This window comes from Pan troglodytes, chromosome 16 (assembly GCF_028858775.2).
Source record: "Pan troglodytes isolate AG18354 chromosome 16, NHGRI_mPanTro3-v2.0_pri, whole genome shotgun sequence".
NCBI classification, from domain to species: domain Eukaryota; kingdom Metazoa; phylum Chordata; class Mammalia; order Primates; family Hominidae; genus Pan; species Pan troglodytes.
In genome coordinates this window covers 12950143-12967926 of record NC_072414.2, presented here as the reverse complement: position 1 = coordinate 12967926, position 17784 = coordinate 12950143, and the positions used below count along the sequence as shown (strand labels likewise).

The 17784-nt window shown below is 41.9% G+C and overlaps 1 pseudogene; it reads left to right on the top strand.

Moving 5' to 3' along the window:
- LOC104001945 (POTE ankyrin domain family member E-like) overlaps positions 1-13232 on the top strand; it is a 51720-nt pseudogene extending 38488 nt beyond the window's left edge.
- Positions 13233-17784: the final 4552 nt, after the last annotated feature.

Here is a 17784-nt window from a genome sequence, read left to right as displayed (position 1 = left end):
AAGCATGAACAAAATGATAATCAGCTTATGTAATCTAGAAATGTTCAAGGGGCCTTTAAAACCTTGGTCTGGCATTTAATGCCACATGTGTATAATTTTTATAACCTTTGAAATATATAATTGTTACATAGCATTTGAAACCTCCACCTGTTATGTAAAATTTGGAAACTATTTCTTGTCTATCACTTTTCCATGACTGTGGACGAAAATTACATCATTCTCAGTCATGAGTGTTAAGTATGTTGTCCCTTAAGTAACTGTCTACACTCACGAGCTCAAATTTTCTTTCCATTCACTCTTGATCTCAATGCCAGTAAGTCTTCAATTTCAGTACTCCTCCAGAGTTGTTTTTCTCGAGGTTATCACTACTTTTTTCTGTAAATAAATCTATGCATTTTTTCTTACACCTCATTTTATTTAATCTGTCAGCAATATTTGAGCCAATGGAGGGCATCTTCTCCCTAACGGCGTCTTCACTTGTCTTTCAGGACCTCACTCCCTCAGGCTTTTACTCCTGCCTTTCTAGTCCATTCATCATGGTCTGTTTTGTTTGCTCCTCCTCATCTTTCTCCTTTTGGACATTGTTGTTTCTCATGGCTCCGTCCTCAATCTTCTTTCTCATGACTTTTTTTTTTTTTTTTAAGATGAAGTCTGGCTTTGTCCCCTAGGCTCGTGTTCATTGGCATGATCTTGGCTCATTGCAACCTCTGCCTCCTGGCTTCCAGCGCTTCTCCTGCCTCAGCCTCCTGAGTAGCTGGGATTACATGTGTGTGACACCATACCTGGCTAATTTTTGTATTTTTAGTAGTGACAGGGTTTCCCCATGTTGGCCAGGCTGATCTCAAACTCCTGATGTCAGGTGATCTGCCCGCCTTGGCCTCACGAAGTGTTGGGATTACAGGCCTGAGCCACAGTGCCTGGCCCTTCATGACTTTTTCTACTGTATATATGCTAGTGATTTCCAAATGCATGTCTCCAACTCAGATCTCACTCCTTAATTCCAGATCTCTGTATCAGCCTGGCTACTTGACAGGCCTAGCGTATCAGACGTAGCTACCTAATAAATAGTTATTTGATTAGCTGTTGGGTATCACACACTTGTCAGATCCAAAATTGGGCTACTGATGGCCTTCCTGAAATCTACACCTCATGTAGTCTTTCCTACTTTGGTTAATGGCAACTCTTCCAGTTGCTCTGCCAAAAACCTCGGTGTCATTCTAGACTCATCTTTCTCTCTCTCTTGACACTTCACATCTAATCTCTCAGTAAATCTCGTCAGGTCTACCTGAAGAATATGTCCAGAAGCCAGTCATATCTTGTACATCTGAGCCACCATCATCTGCCGTCTAGATGAGTGTCATAGACTGGGAATTGATAGTCCTGGTTTTTAAAAACTTCCCCTTTCATCAATTCTTAACTCAGTGGGTGTATTTAAAACATAAGTCAAATTGTGTCATTCCCCTGCCCAAGCCCTTCTGATTGCCTCCCATTTCACGCTGAGTATGTGTCAGAGTTCCTCCTACTAACTAAAAGGCAGTCAACCATCTGGCATGTTATCTCTCCTGCTTAAACTTCTGTTTCTTATCTCTTTTGCTCTGTTTCAGCCACACTGAACTTCTTGCTATTCCTTACCTATCTCTAGTGCTTAAAAACTCCAGTCACACCTCTGCACTTAGCAGTTCCCTGTGTCTGGAATGCTTTTTCCCCAGATATTCTTCTAGCTTACTGTTTCCATTACTTCAGTTTTTTACTTAAAATCCCCTTTCTAAGAAGAAGAAAAAGGGTAAAAAGAAACACATTAAGGAATAACCACTTTCAGAGGAAGAACCATGTACCAGCACAATTCCTAGTCCAGAGAAAAATGAAGAAAAAGAAAAAGAGATAAGGAGGACTAACAGAAAGGAATTACGATTGTATCACCAGGACGCATCAGGCTTAAGATTCAATTGGGAGCATACCAGGGATTCTCTCTAACGTAATTGAGGGAAGGTTCAATGAAACAGTGATTTATCATCTCTAACTTCAAACCTATTTGGGTCTTGACATCAACTCTGTTAACATCATCATTTTTTAGAGTCTTTGATGTACAAATAAAAGTTTCTTTGTATTAAAGAAAAATCCTCTTTCTCATCAAGGACTTTTCTGGCCATCCCAACTTTCCCACGACCCTTCCCATCAAACAGGTAAACATTTCATTTTCCTGCTTTAGTTTTTCTCCTCTAATGTACTGTATATTTTGCCTTATCTGTCTGTTGTTATTGTGTGTTTATCTCACTCTCATGAATAGGGTTTTTATTGTTCATTACCATATCCTTACTTCTTAGAAAAAGGCCTAGCCTATCAGACGTAGCTACCTAATAAATAAGTATTAAATGAATGAATGGAGTTTATCCTGGCTATATTGTTTGATTGATTCTCACTTAAAAAATGCTTGACAGGGTTCATTTTAACAATTTTGCCTGGTAATTATATGTATTTTTAAAATTCTTTTGGCTTTTTATAAGCTACATTCTTTATATTAATATTTTTTCACTTAGGGAGAAAAGTCCAATATTGTGGTTATTCACTATTCTTTTACTGGTAATCATGATAATTGCAATTATGGTAAAATGAGTCAGAGGAATTGCAAACTTTACTGGTATTTTATTTATTTAGAGATAGAGTCTCGCTCTGTCACCCAGGCTGCAGTGCAGTGGCGTGACCTCGGCTCACTGCAACCTCCGCCTCCTGGGTTCAAGTGATTCTCCTGCCTCAGCCACCTGAAGAGATGGGATTACAGGCGCGTGCCATGATGCCCGGCTAATTTTCGTATTTTTAGTAGAGACGGGGTTTCACCCTGTTGGTCAGGCTGGTCTCGAACTCCTGACCTCAGGCAATCCACCCACCTTATCCTCACAAAGTGCTGGGTGGATTACAGGCGTAAGCCACCATGTCCGGCCACTGGTATTTTAGTTAAAAAAATATTAGGGTGGTAAATGTAATGGACTCACAAATTCTTTCCAAGGGATTATAGACCTTTGGTATTTGAAATAAAAAGACAGTTGGAATCTTTTGCTTCGGATAGTAAGACTGTACTGGTCAGGCACTGTCTATTCTGATGGAGCAGCTGTTGCTGCTTGGCTGTCTTTCAGAAGCAAGCTGCTCACATTGATATTGGTTGGTGAGCAAGGCCAGTGGTCATTGATCGATTGACTAGATTTTGAACTGGCTCTGGGTGGCTTCTTGTTACCATGGCTACAGGTCAATTCTTTCCTAAGTTTGAGTCAACTTTAAACAGAAATTTTCTGTTCAAAAGTTGCCTTCCATTAACTATGTTCAAAATGAAACTTCTTAATATTTCAGAATTGTGGATTTAAAGTTTTGGTTATGATGACTTGGTTAATAATAGCTCTCACGAAGATTTTTTTTTGATACATCGTCTTAACCAAAAGAGTTCTCTGTATAATTTATTTCTTAAAAATAATTGTTTTGTGTTTGTTTTTGGTATTTTTAGAAGCTTTTGCTCAAGTCCTAACATAATCTCCAGTAGGAGATTTTAGTCTGTCAGTTCATGTATGTATATGATAGTCATATTGTCTTTTTAAATTCCTTTTTATGTTCACTTTTTTCTCTGTACAATAATAGTGATGTTGTTATACATTTTTATCTCATTAAAACGTAGTTACAATATTCTGCTGGCAAATCTAGCTTTTTATATATTTTGACTGAATAGGTTTAAAGTGAAGAAAATTTATCAGATCATTCTATTTTCAAACAAAATCATAACTAATAAAAATTACTATTTTGAATTATAAATAATGACATTTAGATATTTTAAAAATAAGGATACCCCCCCCCCAATAGTTTGGCTTTGTGTTTCTATGCAAATCTCATGTCAAATTGTAATTCCCAGGTGTTGAGGAAAGACCAGCTGGGAGGTGATTGGCTCATGGGGTCGGTTTCCTCCATGCTGTTCTTGTGATAGTGAGTGAGTTCTCACAAGAGCTGACGGTTTCATAAGGGGCTCTTTCCCCTTCCATTCTCTCTCTCCTGCCGCCTTATGAAGAAGGTTCCTGGTTCCCCTTCACCTTCTACCATGGTTGTTAAGTTTCCTGAGGCCTCCCCAGCCATGCATAACTGTGAATCAATTAATCCTCTTTCCTTTATGAATTATCCAGTCTCAGGTATGTATGTGTATGAATTACCCAGTCTCGGGTATGTACATATGTATATGTGTGAGTGTATATACACACATACATATATGTGATACATACATGTGATGTGACATATATATTTGTATATATCTCCATTTTCTTTATTCCACTCATCAGTTGATGGACACTGGCTGATTCCATATCTTTGCATATTGTGAATTGTGCTGCAGTAAACATATGTGTGCGGGTGTCTTTTTGAGAGTACGATTTCTTTTATTTTGTGTAGCTATCCGGAAATGAGAATGCTGGATAAAATGGTAGGATCTATTTTTAGTTCTTTGAGAACTCTCCATACTGTTGTCCATAGATTTGTATGAATTTGCATTCCCACCAGCAGTGTATCACTGTTGTCTTTTCACCACATCCACACCAACATCTGTTGTTTTTTGTTTTCTAATAGTGGCCATTCTGGCTGCAGCGAGGTGATATCTCACTGTCGTTTTATTGTGCATTTTCCTGATGATTCGAGATATTTTGCATGTTTTTATATGCTTGTTTACCGTTTGTACATCTTCTTTTGAGAAATGACTATTCATGTAATTTGGCCACATTCTAATGGAAATATTTGTGTTTTTCCTGTTGATTTGTTTGAGTTTCTTGTAGGTTATAGATATTAGTCCTTTGTTAGATTCATAATTTTCAAATTTTCTTCCCATTGTATAGGTTGTTGGTTTACTCTGATGATTATTTCTTTTGCTGTGCTGAAGCTTTTTAGTTTAATTAGGTCTTATTTATTTTCATTTTTGTTGCATTTGCTTTAAGGTCTTCATCATCAATTCTTTGCCTAGGCCAATGTTTTCAGGTCTTAGGTTTAGGCCTTTCATCCATCTTGAATTAATTTTTGTATATGTTGAGAGATAGAGATCCAGTTTCATTCTTCCACATGTGGCTCACTTTTTTTCCCAGCACTATTTACTGAATAACCTGTACTTTCTCCAGTGTATGTTTTTGTATGCTTGCTCAGAGATCACTTGGTTGTAGCGGCTTTATTTCTGAGTTGTCTGTTCTGTTCCGTTGATCTATGTATCTGTTTTTATACCAGTACCACGCTGTTTCTGTTACTGTGGCCTTAGAGTATAATTTGAAGTCAGGTAATGTGATGCCAACATATTTGTTCCTTTTGCTTGGTATGTCTGTTGCTATTCAGGCTCTTTTGTGGTCCTACATGAATGTCAGCATTTTAAAATAATTCTGTGAAGAATGATGTTGGTACTTTGGTAGGAATTGTATCGAATATGTAGACTGCTTTGGGCACTATGGTCATTTTCACTATATCAGTTCTTTCAGTCCATGAACATAGGATGTATTTTCATTTGTTTGTGTCATCTGTTATTTTCTTTGGTGGTGTTTTCCAGTTATCTTTATATAGATCACTCACCTTTTTCATTAAGTATATTCCTAGGTATTTCACACTTTTTTGCAGCCACTGTAAAAGGGATTGGATTGTTGATATGAACTCTCAGCTTGGTCGTAGTTGGTGTGTAGTGGTGCTACTGATTGGTATTCATTCATTTTGTAACCTCTGAGACTTTACTGAATTCATTTATCAAATCTAGGAGTGTTTTGTAGGAGTCTTCAGGGTTTTCTAGGTATAAGGTAATATCATTGGTGAAGAGATAGTTTGACTTCCTCTTTTCCAATTTGGATGCCCTTTATTTCTCTTGCCCAATTGCTTTGCCTAGAACTTCCCAGTTTTATTCTTAATATGCATGAAATAAAAGTAAAATGGAAAGTGCTTAACAATGAGTTTATTTCACATCTCTCTCTCATACACAGATAAAATTATTTCAAAGTCCTATGTTAAAAACATAATATTAGACCCTGTCTTGTTCTAAAAGGAATTTCTAAGTTGTTTATAAAATACATAGGAATCAAGAATATAAGTGGAAAATGTTTCCAAAAAATAAACATAGAAAGTATGAGTTATAGGCCATAGACCAGTACCAGTCCCTGGCCTGTTAGGACCTGGGCCACACAGCAGGAAGTTAGAGGCAGGTGAGCAAGCAAAGCTTCATCTGTTTGCAGCCACTCTCTGTCGCTCACATTACCACCAGAGCTGCTCCTCCTGTCAGATCAGCGGTGGCATTAGATCATCCTAAGAGTGTGACCTGAACCCTGTTGTAAGTTGCTCATGCAGGGGATATAGGTTGTTCACTCCTTATGTGAATCAAATGCCTTTATGATCTGTTACCATCTCCCATCACCCCCAGACGGGACCATCTAGTCACTGGAAAGCAAGCTCAGGGCTCCCACTGATTCTACATTTTGGTGAGTTATATAATTATTTCATTATATATTAATAATAATAGAAATAAAGTGCACAATGAATGTAATGTACTTGAATCATCCTGGAACCATCACAAACCTCAGGTTCCTGGAAAAATTATCTTCCGCAAACCCAGTCCCTGGTGCCAGCATGGTTGGGGATACTCGGTTAACAGATGTGAGACCCCTTTGCCTTGTCTTGGAATAATGTGCAGATATACATTGTGTGAATGACATCTGATGGCGCCGTCTTGCCCTGTAGATCATTTTGGGGACACCTCCAGTATTTCATGAAAATTAAATTTTTTTCTAGTGATGAACAGAATGATACTCAGAAGCAACTTTCTGAAGAACAGAACACTGGAATATTACCAGATGAGATTCTGATTCATGAAGAAAAGCAGATAGAAGTGGCTGGAAATGAATTCTGAGGTATTTAGTTATTTTCAAATGTTTTTATATGTGTATATATTTTTTAAAAACTATGTATTTTGGATATACAAAGGATTTTTAAGTCATATATATGTGTGTATATATTCTATATATCCTTTGTCATGTATGTATATCTGTACATATAGGATAAAGCCATGTTCTTAATTCAACTCCATTTGCCTGCAACAGTTGAGTAGTGACCTTCACAATGGCCTCAATCCAAAGGAGAAGCATTTGATATTTTTCATAAGAATTGATGATCTTTCCATATCAAAAGTAAGTTTTGCTACTAAAAACAACTTTTCTAGTTTTTGGACATTAGTTTTTTTAAAAAATGTTAATAGAGAAGTCAATTGATTGTTTTCACTGATAGGAAAGTAGGAAATATATAGTTGGGTCAGAGGCCAAATTGTGGATGTCATCATCCTTACTTTTGTGGAGAGGAACACTTTGCTCCAAGTAATTTCTCATTTCAATGTAAAGAGGTTTGAAAACAATGACATGCCATGATACACATTTAGTGATAATTTATTGATAAGTATTCTGTTCCTAGAGAAATAGTTGAGTATATTTCCCCTATTTCACAGTTACTACTGTTTCAAACATTATAAAGAGGAAATAAAAGTTATCACAATGGCAAAGAATCTCATGATTTCTAAGAAAATCTCTATAAGTTGTATCTTACTTACCATTCATATTTTGAAACAAAAGGCTTCTTTTGTATTTATATATTTACACCACAGAAGTAACTGTGGTTTTGTGGAGGATCACTAGAAGTAGCGTCAGCAGACCTGGGGAAAACCCTGCATCTTGTATATATTTTTTGACTTCTCCTTTTAAGAATCACGATCTTAAATGAGTTCAGTTTTGTATGTAGGAGTGCAATGCTTAGATACAGATGTGTACAGTGTAGAAGGGTACAGTGCTTAGATTTAAGTTATAAATAAATATAATTCTTATAACTGAGTATAAAAATATTAGAAATGTAGAATATTGGTAAAATGTTCTTCAGTAAAAGAAACTTAAAGAACTTTGAGAAATTGCTTCTGTCCAAATATATGCATAGCTAAGGCTCTTAGGATGGTGTGGTTGATAGGTTAGATATCAGAGTATAAACCTAATCTTAAAAATATAGTCAAATGTATTAATCTTATATTTTATGCCTCTGGGTTTTTTGTAACTCAGAGAAAGGCTTTTTTAATTCTGAGATTCTTAAAAATCCTCTAGTGATTTATTTTTCATAGTCTTTAAATAAATATTTAAACTTTTAGGAATTCAGGAGCAGACTCCTAAAAGTTTAAATCTTTATTTAAAGACTATGAAAAATAAATCACTAGAGGAATTTACACTCTGTTAGGTTTGAGGTTTTGTCCAGTTTTTTCCAGTTAAATATCCACTGTGGGGATTCTTTCATTATACAAATACAGATGTTATTTTTTAATTTCAGAAGAAATCATGATATATCAATCTATTGAGTGCTAACTAAAAGTTCCCTTTGTTTACTTAGCTTTCTCTTAGTTATAAGAAAGAAAAAGACCTCTTGCATGAAAACAGTACGTTGCAGGAAGAAATTGTCATGCTAAGACTGGAACTAGACATAATGAAACATCAGAGCCAGCTAAGAGAAAAGAAATATTTGGAGGAAATTGAAAGTGTGGAAAAAAAGAATGATAATCTTTTAAAGGGTCTACAATTGAATGAGCTCACCATGGATGATGATACCGCCGTGCTCGTCATTGACAAACGGCTCTGGCATGTGCAAGGCCAGCTTTGCAGGTGATGATGCCCCCCGGGCTGTCTTCCCTTCCATCGTGGGGTGCCCCAGGCACCAGAGCATGATGGGGGGCATGCGTCAGATGGAGTCCTATGTGGGCAATGAGGCCCAGAGCAAGAGAGGCATCCTGACCCTGAAGTACCCCATGGAGCACGGCATCATCACCAACTGGGACGACATGGAGAAGATCTGGCACCACACCTTCTACAACGAGCTGCGTGTGGCTCCCGAGGAGCACCCCATCCTGCTGACCGAGGCACCCCTGAACCCCAAGGCCAACCGCGAGAAGATGACCCAGATCATGTTTGAGACCTTCAACACCCCAGCCATGTACGTGGCCATCCAAGCCGTGCTGTCCTTGTACACTTCTGGCCGTACTACTGGCATTGTGATGGACTCTGGTGACGGGGTCACCCACACTGTGCCCATCTATGAGGGGAATGCCCTCCCCCATGCCACCCTGCACCTGGACCTGGCTGTCCGGGACCTGACTGACTACCTCATGAAGATCCTCACCGAGCGTGGCTATAGGTTCACCACCATGGCCGAGCGGGAAATCGTGTGTGACATCAAAGAGAAGCTGTGCTATGTTGCCCTGGACTTCGAGCAGGAGATGGCCACAGCGGCCTCCAGCTCCTCCCTAGAGAAGAGCTACGAGCTGCCCGACGGCCAGGTCATCACCATTAGCAACGAGCGGTTCTGCTGCCCCGAGGTGCTCTTCCAGCCTTGCTTCCTGGGCATGGAATCCTGTGGCATCCACGAAACTACCTTCAACTCTATCATGAAGTCTGATGTGGACATCCACAAAGACCTGTACACCAACACAGTGCTGTCTGGTGGCACCACCATGTACCCTGGCATTGCCCACAGGATGCAGAAGGAGATCGCTGCCCTGGCGCCTAGCACGATGAAGATCAAGATTGTTGCTCCTCCCAAGCGCAAGTACTCCGTGTGGGTCGGTGGCTCCGTCCTGGCCTCGCTGTCCACCTTCCAGCAGATGTGGATCAGCAAGCAGGAGTATGATGAGTCAGGCCCCTCCATTGTCCACCGCAAATGCTTCTAGGTGGACGCTGACTTAGTTGCATTACACCCTTTCTTGACAAAACCAAACCGCAGAAAACAACATGAGATTGGCATGGCTTTGTTTTCTTATTTCATTTTTTTGTTTTGTTTTTTATTGGCTTGACTCAGGATTTAAAAACTGGAATGGTGAAGGCGAGAGCAGTTGGTTGGGGTGAGCTTCCCCAAAAGTTCTACAATGTGGCTGAGGACTTTGATCGTACATTGTTTTTCTTTTCAATAGTCATTCCAAATATTGTGAAATGCATTGTTTCAGGAAGCCCCTTGCCCTGCTAAAAGCCACCCCACTTCTCTCTAAGGAGAATGGCCCAGTCCTCTCCCTAATTCACACAGGGGAGGTGATGGCATTGCTTTCATGCAAATTACGTAATGCAAAATTTTTTGAATCTTTGCCTAAATACTTTTTAATTTTGTTTTATTTAGAATGATCAGCCTTTGCAGCCCCCCTTTTTTGTACCCCAACTTGGGGTGTATGAAGGCTTTTGGTCTCCCTGAGAGTGGCTGGAGGCAGCCAGGGCTTACCTGTACTCTGACTTAAGGAGAGTTGGAAAAAAGTGCACACCTTAAAAAAAATTCAATGAGGAAACATTAACAAAAACAGTATTTCTGTACAGTGGACAGCTTAGCATGTTGACAACTGAGAATAAAATGCTCAGTTCTGAACTGGACAATGTAAGACACAATGACGAAACACTGGAAATGGAAATTCAATTACATCATTGTAGACTGGCTACTGCTCTACATGATTGTGACCAAAGTCAGAGATCTGAAAGAGACTTCTTTCCAGAGAACAAGACATGAACAGGTTTATTTACAGAAGACAATGAATTCTCATTTGTCTAACCTAAAAGATTACAGATTCTTTCTCAACAAGTCTAATGGAGACAGTAAAATCAACAGGCTAAAAATTAAGTTCCATGAAACAAGATAAAACTCTGAGAGAAAAGATGGGGCAGGCCGCCATCTTTCCCGTTCGGGCAACTTAGTCATTCCAGCCTGAGGGTTTTGGAGAGTACAAACCGACCAGGGAAAGAAGAGATCCCACAGCACAGCATAGCTGCTTTACCAAATCATGGCCAGACTGCTTCTGTAAGCAGGCCCCTGATCCTGTTCCACCTCACTGGACAGGACCTCCCAACTGGGGCCTCCAGCTACCCCCACCAGCATCCCTTGGCCAATGGAAATTTGAAATGTTCCTGGGACAGAGCTCCTGGAGAGAGGGGCAGGCCACCACCTTTGCTGTTTGGGTGACTAGCCGTTCTGGCCTGCAGGCTTTGGAGAGCCCAAGCTGACAAGGGGTAGAAGAGGTGCCTCAGCACAGCACAGCCACGCTACGAAAACATGGCCAGACTCTTGTTTAAGTCAGTCCCCGACCACATTTCTAGTCAGTGGGTGAAGTCTTTCAACCAAGGTCTCTGGCTACCTTGACTGCTGTTTTCTGGCCGACAGAGGTCTCAGGCCTCCCTGAGTCAGAGCTCCCAGGGGGAGGACCAGATTGTCATCTTTGCTGTTTGGGTGACCCAGCCATTTCAGCCTTAGGGCTTCAGAGTGTCTGAGGTAGCCAGGGGCTGAAGTGAACCCCCAGCACAGCACAGCTGCTCTATAAAAACGTGGCCAGACTTTTTCTTTAAGCAAGTCCCTGTTCTTATTCCTCCTGACTAGGTAAGACTTCTCAACTTGCCTCCAGCCACATCTTATTGGTGTGTTCAGATTGGCAACAGGTTCGTACCTCAGTGGTACAGAGCTCCCAGAGGAAGGGGTAGGCTATCATCTTCCCTGGAAAATACGAGTCAATTAGGGACTTGAGGGGACCCCCAGCATACCACAGCAGCCCTTCAGAAAAGTGGCCGGACTCTGTACTTGATGGGCAGATCCTCCTGGCCTGTGTCTCTAGCCAGCCCACCACTGGAGCTATCAAGCCAGTAGCAACTCAGCAGTTCCTTGGACAGAGCTTCCAGGAGCAAATGAAATCCTTTCTGCCACTGCCTTTGCAGTGAACTGCCCTTGCTATCCTCAGAAGATATATCAAGGGAGCAAAGACCCTAAGTGCCATATCAACACCTCCAATAAGCTGCAGTTGACCCGAAGAACAAGCCAATCCATCTCCCACAGGTACCACACACACTCCACTACTCATCACCAGACAGGGAACCCTGGCTTGGGCCCACAGCACAGACCCTCCATCCTGGGCTGATTACACTAAGTGATTGCTAACTCACATGTCTCTGGGATGGAGCACCCAGGAGACAAGCAAAGTGGTGGAGCAGCAAGTCAGGTGATGTGGAGCCCAGAGGGCAGGGACAGCTATCTCTCTAGGCTCCACTTGCCCTTGTGAGACACTTTATCCCAACACTTTAGGAATGCTGAGGTCAGACCAGCCACATCTCATGTGCAAGATTGCCCAGCAGACATCAGGTCTGAGAGTTCCCCTTTTAAAAAAGGGGACTTGCTTAAAAAAGAAGTCTAGCCACGATTGTGTAGAGCAGCTGTGCTGTGCTGGAGATTCACTTTTGAGAGTTCTCCTCTGAGACCTGATCTTTAGAGGCTGGGCAGTCTTGCACATGAGATGGGGCTGGTCTGATCTCAGCACTCCTTAGTCTGCTTGCCTCTCCCAGGGCCCCAGCCTGGCCGCACCTGCTTACAGGGCACTCTCAGATGCCCACACCATAGTTTCTGTGCTAGTGGAGCATACCATATCAGTGGAGAGCTGCAGCAAGGTGGCCCGTATGGCCACGCACCAGCCTGCACATTACCTCTCCATACTGCAGCCCCTTATATGGAAACTTCCTACATCACTTTGCTGTGTGTGTTTACACAGGTGGATTTTGCTTTACTTGCACTGACAGCACACAGGAGTGCAGCACACACCCCAACCCACATCAACTGCCATTAAAGAAAAGAAATTTCAGCCCGTAATTTCATGTCCAGCAAAATTAGGCATCATAAGTGAAGGAGAAATAAGATCCTTTCCAGACAAGCAAATGCTGAGGGAATTCAATATCACCAGATCTACCTTACAAAAGCTCCTGAAGGAAGCACTAAATATGGAAAGAATAAACCATCACCAGCCTCTACAAAAACGCAGTGAAGTACGCAGTCCAGTGATGCTAAAAACCAACCACATACGTTAAGTCTGCAAAATAACCAGCTGACAGCATGACGACAGGATAAAATCCACACATACCATTACTAACCTTAAATGTAAATGGGCTAAATGCTCCCATTGAAAGACACGGGGCAAGCTGGATAAAGAACCAAGACCCACTGGAGTATGCTGTCTTCAAGAAACCCATCTCACATGCAGTGGCATACATAGGCTCAAAATAAAGGAATGGAGAAAAATATTTCAAGCAAATGGAAAAACAGAAAAAAGCAGGTGTTGCACTCCTACTTTCTGACAAAACAGACTATACGAATAAAGATAAAAAAAGAGAAGGACATTACAAAGGTGGTCCTGACCTTTGATAAATCTCATTGCTTGATACCAACCTGGGCTGTTTTCATTGCCCAAACCAATAGGATAATTTGCTGAGGTTGTGGAGCTTCTCCCCTGCAGAGAGTCCCTGATCTCCCAAAATTTGGTTGAGATGTAAGGTTGATTTTGCTGTACAACTCCTTTTCTGAAGTTTTACTCATTTCCAACAAGGAAGGCAAGTTTTCCTGCTTCCATGATGATGGAGAGCAGGCATCTCCTTTCCTGAGTTTCAGCTTGCTTCTGACAGGGAAGGTGAGTGTAAGTTTTTTCCAGCTTCTAAGATGGCAGAGAACGATCACCAGCCTGAGCCTTATTTCCAGGTAAGTAGCTGAATTAGAGTTTTGTCTTAAAATTTTTCCTTAATGATTAAAATTTAAGATTACCCACCAGCTGCTTTTAATTTCTCCTTACCATTAGAACACTCAGTAATCATATGAATTGTGTATTTGTTTGTTTTGCTTAACTCTTTCTGTTTGTTTATGTTTGGGGTTTTATTGTTGTTGTTTCACTTTTCTCCCATCTCTTCCTGACTTGGTCAAATCCAAAGGAATGTTCCAAATTGTGGGAAGCAAGGCATCTGAAATGGCTAAAACTCCTGTGGCTGCAAAAAAAAAAAAAAAAAAAAAAAAAAAACGCACACACAAAAAATGAAAAACAAAAACAAAAAACACAAAAAAGCCAAAAAAAAACCTAAAAAAACAAAAAAAGGCAAAAAAAAAAAAAACCAACAACAACAAAAAAACCCCAAAAAACAAAACAAAAACAAAAAACAGAAAATCCAGTTGGAAAATTTTTGAAACTTTTTTTTTTATATAAGTGGTCTCATTTACATAACAAGGCCATCTTTTGCTAGCAAAGGCCAAACTGAAGGAGTAATGGTGGCGACCCAATGTTAAGGTGGCGACCCAATGTTAAGATTCTGCCCTGTTCACTACAGAAACCTGAGTTTGGTTCCTAAGTCTAGTTCTTTCTGTTTGATGTTTGTGTTGCTTTTAAAATATCAGCAGTTTGTCCCAGCTATGATGTGGTAGTAAGAGACTCAAAACGATTTTCTTTACAAGTTCTATGATTAAAAGCTTAATTAAAAGAAAATTTGTTTTTTTAAAATTATACTTTAAGTTCTGGGGTACATGTGCAGAACATACAGGTTTGTTACGTAGGTATAATATACACATGCCATGGTGGCTTGCTGCATCCATCAACCCATGATCTGCATTAGGTATTTCTCCTAATGCCATCCCTCTCCTAGCCCCCCACACTGACAGGCCCTGGTGTGTGATATTCCCCTTCCTGTGTCCATGTGTTCTCATTTTTCAACTCCCACTTATGAGTGAGAACATGTGTTTCTGTTCTTGTGTTAGTTTGCTGAGAATGATGGTTTCCAGCTTCATCCATGTCCCTGCAAAGGACATGAACTCATCCTTTTTTATAGCTTCATAGTATTTCATAGTGTATATATACCACATTATCCAGTCTGTCACTGATGGGCATTTGGGTTGGTTCCAAGTCTTGGCTGTTGTGAACTGTGCCGCAGTAAACATACGTGTGCATGTGTCTTTATATTAGAATGATTTATTATTTTTTCAGTATATACCCAGTAATGAGATTGCTGGGTCAAATGTATTTCTAGTTGTAGATCCTTGAGGAATCATCACACTGTCTTCCACAATGGTTGAAATAATTTACACTCCCAGCAAGAGTGTAAAAGCATTATTTCTCCACGTCCTCTCCAGCATGTGTTGTTTCCTGATCTTTTAATGATGGCCGTTCTAAGTGGTGTGAGATTGTATCTCATTGTGGTTTTGATTTCCATTTCTCTAATGACCAGTGATGATGTGCTTTGCTTCACGTGTTCTTTGGCTGCATAAATGTCTTCTTTGGGAAGTGTCTGTTCATATCATTTGCCTGCTTTTTCATGGGGTTGTTTATTTTCTTGTAAATTTGTTTAAGTGCTTTGTAGATTCTGCATATTAGCCCTTTGTCAGATGGATAGATTGCAAAAATTTTCTCCCATTCTGTGTGTTGCCTGTTCACTCTGATGATAGTTTCTTTTGCTCTGCAGACACTCTTTAGCTTAATTAGATCCCATTTGTCAATTTTGGCTTTTGTTGCCATTGCTTTTGGTGTTCTAGTGATGAGGTCTCTGCCCATGCCTGTGTCCTGAATGGTATTGCCTAACACAAGGACATTTCTGTGCCTGAATGCCATACCACCCAAAGTCATTTATAGATTCAGTGCTATCCCCATCAAGATACCACTGACTTTTTTCAAAAAATTAGAAAAACTACCTTAAATTTCATATGGAATCAAAAAAGAGTCCGCATAGCCAAGACAATCCTAAGCAAAAAGAACAAAGCTGGAAGCATCACAGTACCTGACTTCAAACTACTCTACAAGGCCACAGTAACGTAAACAGCATGGTACTGGTACAAAACCAAGTATATAGACCAATGGAACAGAACAGAGGCCTCAGAAATGACACCACACTTGTAAAACCACAAGATCTTTGACAAAACTGACAAAAGTAAGCACTGGGGAAAGGATTCCCCATTTTATAAATGATTTTAGAAATACTGGCTAGCCATATGCAGAAAACCAAAACTGGGCCACTTCCTTACACTTTATATACAAAAATTAACTTAAGAAGGATAAAAGAGTTAAATGTAAGACCTAAAAGCAAAAAACCTAGAAGAAAACATAGGCCACCAACCTCAGGGGAAGTATACTTGTAGTGAAATGCATGGTACAAACACGCATTCTCTGCTTCCTTGAGTGGGTGAGGTTGGTGGCTGGTCCATCTGCTCCAAGCGTACCCTTACAGAGGTGGCTGGTTGCTCTTTGAGGCAGCTTGGCCTTGCCTGGCATGCACAAGCTTCAGTGCAACAACTGTGCTATAAATGGAGCCACATAGGGGAAATGAGCAGCAGGCTTAGGACCAGGGTGTACACTGCCTTTGGGGCTCCAGTCCGTGCCTCAGGGATGGTATGGCACTGCGAGCTTCTTGGTTGCCAAGAGGCAGACCACAGGCCGTTTTGAGAAGGACTTCATGTTCAACTGCAGAAAGCAGCCAGGATTACCATCTAGGGTACTTGTCCTTCTGTGGCCCTGGCCAGACTTAGAATTTGGGCCAATGCAGGACAAGCTCACTCGAAGCAGTGTGGCAGTAGCTCGGGCGTGTGAGTGCCAGGCAAGGGCAAGCTGGCTCAAAAAGCAACAAGCCACCTATTTGAGGGTGGACCTGCAGCAGGTAGACCAACCACAAACCTCACTTAACCAAAGAAATACATGGCCTGGTTCCCACAGCCCGAGTGGCTGCCACGTGATGGCTGATAGAGCAGAGGACTTCAGAAAAGCAGATGGCCCTTTGGTCCTACCTTTAGGGTAGAAGAACTGATGTGCCATTTGCGGGAGCGAGTGAGGTTGGTGGCTGGTGAACCGGTGCCTGGCATACCCTGGCAGAGTTGACTGGTTGCTCTTTGAGCCAGCTTGGCCTTGCTCGGCCTGCACAAGCCTCAGTGCAACAACTGTGCTACGAATGGAGCCACAGAGACGAAACAAGCAGCAGGATCAGGAGCAGGGTGTACGCTGCCTTTCGGGCTCCAGTCCATGCCTCAGGGGTCATGTGGCACTGCAGGCTTCTTGGTTGCCAAGAGGCAGACCACAGGCCGTCTTGAGGAGGACTTTACATTCAAGTGCAGAAAGCAGCCAAGATTACCGTCCAGGGGACTCGGCCTTCTGTGGCCCTGGCCAGACTGAGAATTTGTGCCAAGGGATGACAAGCTCACTCGGAGCAGCGTGCCAGTAGCTGGGGCCTATGCATGCTAGGCAAGGCCAAGCTGGCTCAAAGAGCAACCAGCCACCTGTGCAAGGGTGCGCCTAGAGCAGGCGGAGCGTCCACCACCTCACCCACTGAAGGAAGTGGGGATGGCCAGCTTCCCACAGCTTGATTGGCTGCCACCTAATTGCTGATGGAACAGAGGCCTTAGGAAAAGCAGATGGCACTGTGGCCCTACCTTTAGGGTAGAAGAAGTGATGCACATGTCTGGCTGCTAGTTGGTGACTGGTGCACCTGCTCAAGGCACACCCTTGCAGAGGCGGCTGGTTGCTCTTTGAGGCAGCTTGGCCTCGGCCGGCATGCCCAAGCTTCAGTGCAACAACTGTACTACAAATGGAGCCATATAAAAACGAGAAGCAGGCTCAGGAGCAGGGTGTGCACTGCCTTTGGGGCTCCAGTCCATGCCTCAGGCGTCATATGGCACTGCGGGCTTCTTGGTGGCCAAGAGGCAGACCACAGGCTGTCTAGAGGAGGACTTTATGTTCAAGTGTAGAAAGCAGCCAGGATTGCCACCCAGGGCACTCGGCCTTCTGTGGCCCTGTCCAGACTTAGAATTTGTTCCAAGGCAGGACAAACTCACGTGGACCAGCGTGTTAGTACCTGGGGCCTGTGCATGGCAGGCAAGGCCAAGCTGGCTCAAAGAGCAACCAGCCACCTGTGCAAGGGTGCGCCTGGACCAGTTGGACCAGCCACCAAGCTCACCCACTCAAGGAAGCATGGATGGCGAGAT